The 9,142-nt window shown below is 42.0% G+C and overlaps 1 pseudogene; it reads left to right on the top strand.

Annotated features, from left to right (window-relative positions):
- Nucleotides 1-7,233: 7,233 nt before the first annotated feature.
- LOC148032880 (uncharacterized) lies at nucleotides 7,234-8,137 on the top strand (annotated as a pseudogene).
- Nucleotides 8,138-9,142: the final 1,005 nt, after the last annotated feature.

Below are 9,142 nucleotides of genomic sequence, written 5' to 3'. Positions count from 1 at the left end.
AAATATCAGTTGTCTTGCAAAGAAAGGTTTTGCCTCACATAATTAAACAGATGTTCTCAAGGAGGCATTTGATGTGACGGCCGGTAGTGATGATCAGACTCGTAAACATATTATTGTACCTTGGTTGCAATCTCTTTCGTATCTTTTGAAGAAAGACAACAAGCTCCCCAAAAGATGCATGTAGTGTCGCTGCACAAACATCAACAAGATGGTGCAATAAACCTAGATATCACTAGTGGCTTTAGATCAAGAAACTGTAGGGTGTTAACATATGGCCACTATGGCATAATAGCTCTGCAAAGAAAGGGGCTAGGAATGCCTATTGTGGTAATTCCCATGTTGGAGGGTGAGTTCATGAAGAGAGTGAGGTGGCAGCAACATGAAAGTGAAGCACATTAAGTGTGACATACTTGCTTCAGCAATACTATTTGAGAATGGGAAGAACGTATGGCTACTTGACAAGCATTCCTGAGGAGGAAAAAAAGATTTGCCGAAAGTCACTTGAGGTCATGAAGGTGGGCAATCACAAGTTACTACCATTGATCAGTAAGCTTTGGAGAGGCAGCTTTCACAAAACTTAGAAAGCAAGGACTAGTGCCAATAAAGGATCCAACAACGAGCTCTATGAAATTGACATAGCCATCCTAGAATCGTAGCATGGAGGAAGGGTGGAATTGAAATTGTTGGACCAAATTAAGCTGACGATGGGCTTTGTAAAAGCTGGTGCAATTTTGACATCTAAGTATTACAAGAAATGTATTCTTTCCATAGAAGAGGAGAAGAAGGAAAAAGTAGTTCGCCTGATCATCAGAATGTGGCATTGATTTATTCTAGTCAAAGATTTTTTCCTTGAGGAAAAGCTAAGGATTTAAATGCCTTAGGCTTTTATAGAGTTAAAATCACAACATGTGAAGATGGAAGAAGAAAACCTATACAATGGGGACATTATGAGAGCTTTAGGCCAACAAAAACATTTGTGTGTAAGGCTAGAGGTTGAGCTTGAATCCCTCACCTTCTTCGAAGAGTGTCATCAAATTTTGGAGAGAAGGTTTGAGCATGAGCTTTAAGCCCCTCGCCTACATCGAAGTTTCCATCATCGCGAGTTGCTATGAAGAATTGCTTGAGTTGGTTGGCTTGAGTTGGAACTTAAAGCTTCTTGCCTACTTTTAAAGACGGTCAACAAATTTCACGAAGCACCTTTTGAGTCGAGCTTGATGTTCATCGCCTTCCTTGAATATCTTCTCACAAATCATGACATTCCACCTTCTTCTCTTCTCTCTCAATTCAAGATTTCGACTTTGTCTTTCCCAAACCTCTCGTGATTAAATCCGAAATTTTTTTGAGTATCTTTCCTATATCTTAATTCGACTTTGTTTTCGCATTCGACTTGAAACTTAAGCTCATATACCATAACATGTTGGTTTCATTGTTCCGACGTGAACCCTTAAATAAAAACTCTAGGGTTTCCCCTATCCTATGCAATGCTAGGGTATAGCTCGGTAGTCACATTCTCTCCTCTCAATCTCAACACAACCATCACTTCCCCATGTGTCATTGTGCTTCTCTCTCACACACCATAGTTGCGCGCAATTGCCTAGGCCTCCTGCCCATTGCTCCCTCTCGCAATTGTCATCTAGACAACATTCCTGCCATCTATCTCCCTAAGGCCACCTTGCAAGCAACGTTTCTTTACCATCGCCCCCATCTTTCTCCCCTACTCCCGCTTCGTCGTGGCCTTTGTCCCCTACTTCTCTCTCTATCACCTCCTCTCTTCTCACTCTCTTTCCTATTTACCATGCCCTGTCACAATTTTTGCCACCCCAGTCGTCCCTATACCACCTCCTGCTCTCCTCCTCCAGATCACCTCATGTTCCCTCTTCTAGGCCACCATGCCTTGTCCATCAAGCCTACCACCATCTCCCCCCATCTTCACCTCCACTACCACTAGTGACACCTTCTCACATCCACCTCTTTCATACCACATGCTAGAGGCCACCTGCCCTCCAACCTCTCCCCATCACCCCCTCACATTGTCATCTCCTCTCTACCCCTTTTGCTGCTAAACAAAGGCACTTCACTTCTAGGCCACCCGCCTTGCAGCTTTTTCCACTGCCATTTTAGCCACCACATCAAGGGAGGAGCACACACACATCCCCCCCTTTAAAAGCACTATAACACACACATACTCTCCACCACCCATATTAACACACATATACATGCACTATACACATGAAACCTCACACATGTCTATCTGTTTTGGCACTCAACAAAGTTGCTTCACTTTTATGCTACCTTGACTTACGGTGCACTGCCCTAGGCCACCTCTACCTCCCTTCCAAGCTAACAATAACCTTTTTCCATCACCATTTTAGCCACCACATCAAGGGATGAGCATACACATCTCCCCTTTCCATCCCCCCTTTAGTAAAAGCACTATATAACACACACACACACACACACCTCCCGCCATTCATATTAATACACACATACACACATGAAACCTCACACCCCACCCCACTTGCACCACACCACCCCACACACACACAAATCCCACACCCACTACACGTACTCCATGTGCACAACATTGGACACACTTTTATTCCTTCAAGAGCATTGGCACACAAGAATCAAACGACTTTGTCTCACATAGTCTCTTGCATAGAAATACAAGCATTCATTTGTAGTGAGTGGCATGGCCTTCCTTCAATCCCATGAAGGATGTGCTTTGCACACTCTAGGATCCAAGTGAGTACTCATTCAATTCTCAATCGTCTACAACTTGCACATGCAAAAGAGAAGCATTGGCATGGCAAGAGAGAGTCTTGGGGGGCTCACCATATATATATTCTCTATATAACGTGCGTTCATGGCCTATTTATAAATATCCTAATCTGTGAATTTTTCTTGAATAAAATACAACCCTTTTCTATTCAATCTATAAGTAACCCCTTTATATGACACCCTTATGTATGTAAAAAATGTATAAAAATGGTGTTTTAAAAACCCCTTATTTTGAACTCACGTTATATATACATATATTCATGAGTGACCCCCTCGAGGAGAGAGTGCTTCAAGAGAAGATGAGTAGAGATTCAACCTTTTGGCCACTCACCCTCACTCTCTCACTCTCTTACTCTCAATCTTTCACTCTGACCCTTACTCTCTCACAATAGAAGTAGGAAGGCAAGTGCACAAAGTTTGCACACACATGAATAACTTGTTTTATTCATTCTTATCCTTTTTATACATGATTTCTAGGGTAAGGGTTTTCCCATCCCTCTTGGCCATCCAATCCACTTTAAGGCCTCAATTGGACATCTCTCATTGCATGCTTTTCCTATGGTGAGAACAAACTAGATCCTTTATGGTTTTTCCACATGATTCTATGCTATCATTATAAATTGCACATAATCATGCATGGCTTGTGGATTTACATGATTAATCAATATAGTTGTTGTAACTTTGGGCAAATCAAATATGCATGTGCTTCATGCATACTATATTTTAGATTATAATCCAAGGACTATTTTCAAAAATTTAGCTCTTTCTCATGCTTGCTTGCACATTGCATGCTATGTACTTCTTGCAGTTAACAATTGATGTTCAAAGGGGGTCAGCTTTGAAGGAAAAGGGAAGGATTTGGAAATGCGGCATGTTCTAAGTGTTGGTGGCTAGATGAGAGGACCTCATAACGTAAAAAGAATAGCTACTATGATGCATAATAATGGCAAAGATGATGAATCTGATTGGTGAGATACAAATAAACTCCTCTTTTCTTAGAACTTTGTTGGTGAAGATGTACAATAATAAGTATGTGGATGTATGAGGTGTTGGTTGGTGATTTGTTAGAACTTCTTATGATGCTAAACGTACCTTAAACTAGTACTTGTGGCATTACGATAAAACTGTGGTGTCCTTTTTCCATGCATATATGTTTATCTTTTGTGTTTCTTTATAGTGTATGGTCATCGAAATGATAAATTTGAAAACTAATGCATGTTTATGACTTCTCATTGTCAATGTTGAAGAAATAGACACCTTGAAGGAGAACCTAGAAATAGAGATGGCATACCTAATAGAACTTTACCATGCCATTGGGTAAGGACAGAAAAGAGAAGAAAGATTGATAGAGGATATATTGTTCGAGAGAGGTTTGTGTTAATCCTTAAGGCAGCTTTATTCCTTTTCACCACAAGATGGCTCACGGACCTTTGTATTCTTTTTGGAGTCCTTACTAAGAATTATGCTCAAAGATATTGCAATCAAAACTCATCTATCATCTAAAGTTTATACCTGAGGGTTTTTTTAAAGATAAGCATGTTGACTTCTCCTTGAGTCTTTAATCACATTGCTAGGCTTGTAAAGTGGAACCCAAATCAAACAAACTCTAGCACTAGGTCACTAGACCCACCAACACTCCTTAGTTCTATGACCATAGGTTTTTGTTGAGGGGTTTCTCCTAGCAAACGACCATGTGTCAATGTAAGATGTTGAGAGGAAAAAGGTTTGGCTATGATAGAAGGGGTGGGAGGGGGGAACAAGGAGAACCTGACATGTGCATAACTGATGTACAAAGAGAGAGGGAGAGTAACATCCAAGAAATCCTTAATGCAGCCGACTTGGTTAGCATTGACCATTGAATGCACCCTTCATGCATGAAAGGCAACGTGTGTGCATGTCTCGTGGCCTTGCAAAGAGAGAAAATTAAAATCTATGTTTGAGAAAAAGGAAAAGAGGTTTTGGAACAAACTTGTCAATTATAAGATAGTGTAGAGGTTCTGATGTTTCAAGATAATTTAATACAGTATTGGGGAATATTGGAATTTCTCATAAGTTTGGGACACGTGGCCAAAGCTTTGGATTTGTCATAACTTGAATACTATAACTCCAAATCGAGCACTCTATAGCTCAATCGATTCCATTTTTCAAGTGCTTTTCAATGATAGGTCACATCATATGGTTTGAGAAACTTATGGACATGTTATCCGGGTGCCACCTTTTTAGTATTCAAAAAATAGGAATTGGGAGATTCCCAAACTCACTAATATTGTGTTATTTAGAGGAGATGCATCTCATAGCAAGAGACAAGTCAGATAACAACCATCGTTTTAAACCTACCTTACAACATCATCTCCCTCTTGAATAATTTCGATAGAGAAATTAGCTAATATCAACAAGAGTAACATCTCCAAAAATAGAAAAGAGAATGTGTAAATCATTGTTTGCAGTGTTATGATAAATTGATGCAAATTTGGATTGGCTTTGAGAAATCAACATACTCTCTTTTGCATGTGTGAACATATATATATTCAATGACCCAGTCCTTCTAGTTTGCATTGGGAGCATATTAAGGCCTCCTTAGCCCTACCCTCCCCTCACATCACTCCAAATAGTAGGAAGAGAGTTCCTTTTAGGATAGATGAGTGCAAGCATATAAAGTATATTTTATGCTAATGGAAATACCCTTGCAAGGCCAGCTTTATGCACCATACTAGTGGACTTATGAGAGTGGATATGGAAACCAAATACCCTTACCTTGTGGGATGGACTCTCAACTTTATAGCTCTTATAAGATATCGAACTACCTCATAATCGAGATTATAACCAAGTGTCCATACATTCTCTAATTGCCTTGACTAGCCACTATGATCAAGTCAAAGGGTCCTCAAACACCTTGTTAGTGGTACTTGCAACTGTAATACATGTGCTCTATTCATGCAAAAGAGTGTAACCATTTTTTTTGGTATGGTAAGTAATGTCAATGTACTAGTGGAATCTTATGCATGTTCAACGGAACAATCTAAGCATTCATCTTTCACAATATCCCAAAAAACAAAGAAAAGAAGTCACGGCATTGCTTTGCATTATGAACTTATTTTTGGGGGGAATAAAAAACTTTATGTCATTTTTTGCAATTGCACTAGAGTGGATGGGTGGTCCATTGGCTAGGTCTTTGCAAAAGCCACTCTTTGCAACATCAGTAAAGTGCATGGGTGGTCCTCCATGAGAGAGAAAGCCAAAAGTGACTTGAAAAGTATGAAGGTATGGAACTTTGCATGACATGTTTTGCATTTCACATGTCTTCATGCAAGAGGGCCTTGCTTATAGGGTCATTTTGTCTCAATTATGCGCTTCTAAACACCATCAATGACAAAAGGGGTTAAAGCGGGTGGGTTGTAACTCGTTCCTTTGGAGTTGGCAAGATCTATCTCTTACTAATACATCTCTTCATGCAAGAGGGCCTTGCTTATAGGGTCGTGTTGGCTCAATTACACGCTTCTAAACGCCATCAATGACAAAAGGGGTTAAAGCAGGTGGGTTGTAACTTGTTCCTTTGGAGTTGGCAAGATCTATCTCTTACTAACACAAACACATTCAACCACATGCTCGGCAAGGCTCACATCGGTACATGCCGTGCTGCTGGTCCATCCATGTATGTGATGCCTATATCTTGACCCCATGATGCCAAACTTTGTAATATTTCCCCCAAGAGCCTTGCAAGCTCTAAATTGAAGGTCTAAGTTGTACGATCAGTAGTTTGAGCTCGAAGTTGTACGAGCTGCCAAGGATTAAAGGCCTCACAATAGACAGAGCTCGAAGTTGTACAAGCTGCCAAGGATTAAAGGCCTCACAATAGACAGAGAGAGAGAGAAAGAAAGAGAGAGAGAGAGAGAGAGAGAGGCGCCATGAACGTTATACTACAGCAATTTCAATCACATGCTCAGCAAGGCTCGCATCAGCACAAGCAGCACGGCCGCAGCACGGCATGTATCGATGTGAGCCGTGTTGAGCATATGATTGAAAAGGTCACCAATTTCAACCACATGCTCGGCAAGGCTCACATCGGTACATGCCGTGCTGCTAGTCCGTCCATGCATGTGATGCCTATCTCTTGACGACATGATCCCCCCCCCCCCCCTCTCTCTCTCTCTCTCTCTCTCTCTCTCTCTCTCTCTCTCTCTCTGTGTCTACCTTTAAAACGACAGCGCATCAGCCTCGCAACTCGCTGAATCCACCAATCCATAGCTCCGGCACGTCTTCGTAATTTTACGAGCCATGGCTTCTTCTAGGTATCGTACAGTGCGTGCATTTTTGTGTGGGAGAGAGGCGTATAAGATATGCTAAAGATTGATCCGCTTAGTCTCTTCTTTTTCTGGCTTTCTTCCCCTGATCCCTTTTTCTTTGGTTGTGATATTCAAGCAGCAACTGCAAGACGAAGGCGATGATCATGCTCATGGTGGCGATGCTGCAGCTTTGCATGCTAGCAACCACCAACGCGGGATCGCCTGAAGCAGCACTCCAACGGTTTCCATGCCCGGAACTCCCCTTGGTCTACCCCTACTGGAGCATGTGCTTCTCGCCCGCTTTGTATTATTACGGCGAGGAGCTGTACGAGTTCATGTCCGTGGGCTCCGAGGGAGCCGGCAGCTATTTGGCTCCCGAGTGGGATGAGAGCAACTCCACCTACTATGTGCGCTTGTCCGACGAAGGTGGAAAGTATAGGTTCACCCACATTACCCGTGAACTCCGGCATGCAGTTCGTATCGCAGGAGGACGATGTGCTGATCGAGAATGCGGACACTGGTAGTGCTCTGGCCTGGAGACAAGAAGAAGAAGGCGAGTACTTCCTCGTGGAAACAGATCCGGGGCTCGGGGCCACATTCCAGTTTTCTCAGCGCCGGGATGTGGCTCTGCCCTGCCCTCGCATTGCGGGTGCAGTCTGCCAAGCCTACGACATCCTCGTCTACCTGAAGTCCACTGGCTTGGCCGCCTACTCGGAGGAAGGGGCCATCTACTTCAAGCTGTCTAGCGAGGATCATCTCCCCTTCGTTCTCCGACGCAGCAACAGCACGTCCCCCATTCAATCGCAGCGCCGCCAGCAGGCGGGTATCAAGTCCGTGGTGGCGTAGCTGGTTGCTGCTGCATGCTGTTACGACTCTTACTAGTTCTGTTAGTAAGAGTAGTACTTCTTGTTAGTACTTCCTTCCTTCCCGCAGCTTCCCCCTCGACGTGCTTGGCAGCTATGTCACCCCATGACGTGCTTGGCAGCTTCTTGAGTGCGGCTTATCCACCATGCATCGCACATGAATCCCATCAATAAATAAATATAAGTAACTAAAAGTTGGATTTGCATAGATACCTTAATGTTGCTGCTGGCGTTTTCGAGCTCGCATCGCGCATGGATGCGTCTCTTAATTAATTATTCACGAAGCCAATCACATTCAAACCTTCCTTCGAGAATTATTGCACTATTCTATTCCTTGCACTATAATTGGCATATGTGAGCGCCGAATTCGCCTTACCCACCATTGATCGATACTTTGACTAGATCGTGGAATTGTCCTTGAGTTCAAACATGTCATGACTCTTTACACTTGCTCCATGAGGGAGGACACCATAATAGAATGGAAGCAAAGATGCGAAAGGCAAACACACTTAAGCGGGGGTGTTAAAATTCACGGTCATACTACAAGGGATTAGGCTTATAGATGGCCTCACAAACATTGAACTAAAGCAAAAAGCTATTGGCAATCTAACATTGTGCATATTCTCATGTCAAGAAACTTCGTCCCTTTATGTGTATATATAGAAAAGAACAGGTGCCACTTTAATCACGTTTTTGAACAAACAACCTTTTGTAATTTGCACGACCTTTAAACATCAATATATACACGCTTCTGTTGCAATTTTCACTTGCATTGTCAAGTAGGTAAATGTGCTTTGTCATGGGGAAAAACATAGGGAGCTATTGAATGTAGAACTCTTCTTGGAGCCATAATTGTGCAACCAACAACTTTTCTTTTTTCTTTGGCCCTTGTGTGCTTTGTTGGACATTGTTTATACGAATAGAATGGGAATCATGTGAGAAATTACATCCAAAAATATAACTTGATATAGCAAAATGTTAAAGGAAAATAGTTTTTAAAATGAAAATAATTGTTGTTTGCATTACAACTCAAAATGAGTTTGCATAGACCTTTAGAAGCCAAAGTTTAGCTTGCATACAAAAATAAAAGAATTCTAAGCTACCAAATCTTGGATTTGATTGTAAAGTAGAAGTTCTAATTAAATCTTGATAGGAGGCGTCCGCATCCCTATCATGTATACCTAAATGGTACACGTGCGACTTGCACCTCGAGAA

This window comes from Lygodium microphyllum, chromosome 8 (assembly GCF_053477565.2).
Source record: "Lygodium microphyllum isolate KBCC chromosome 8, Lygodium_microphyllum_v1.1.10, whole genome shotgun sequence".
Taxonomy (NCBI): Eukaryota; Viridiplantae; Streptophyta; class Polypodiopsida; order Schizaeales; family Lygodiaceae; genus Lygodium; species Lygodium microphyllum.
Note: the sequence above shows the minus strand (reverse complement) of the source record. Positions and strands in the feature narration are given on the sequence as shown.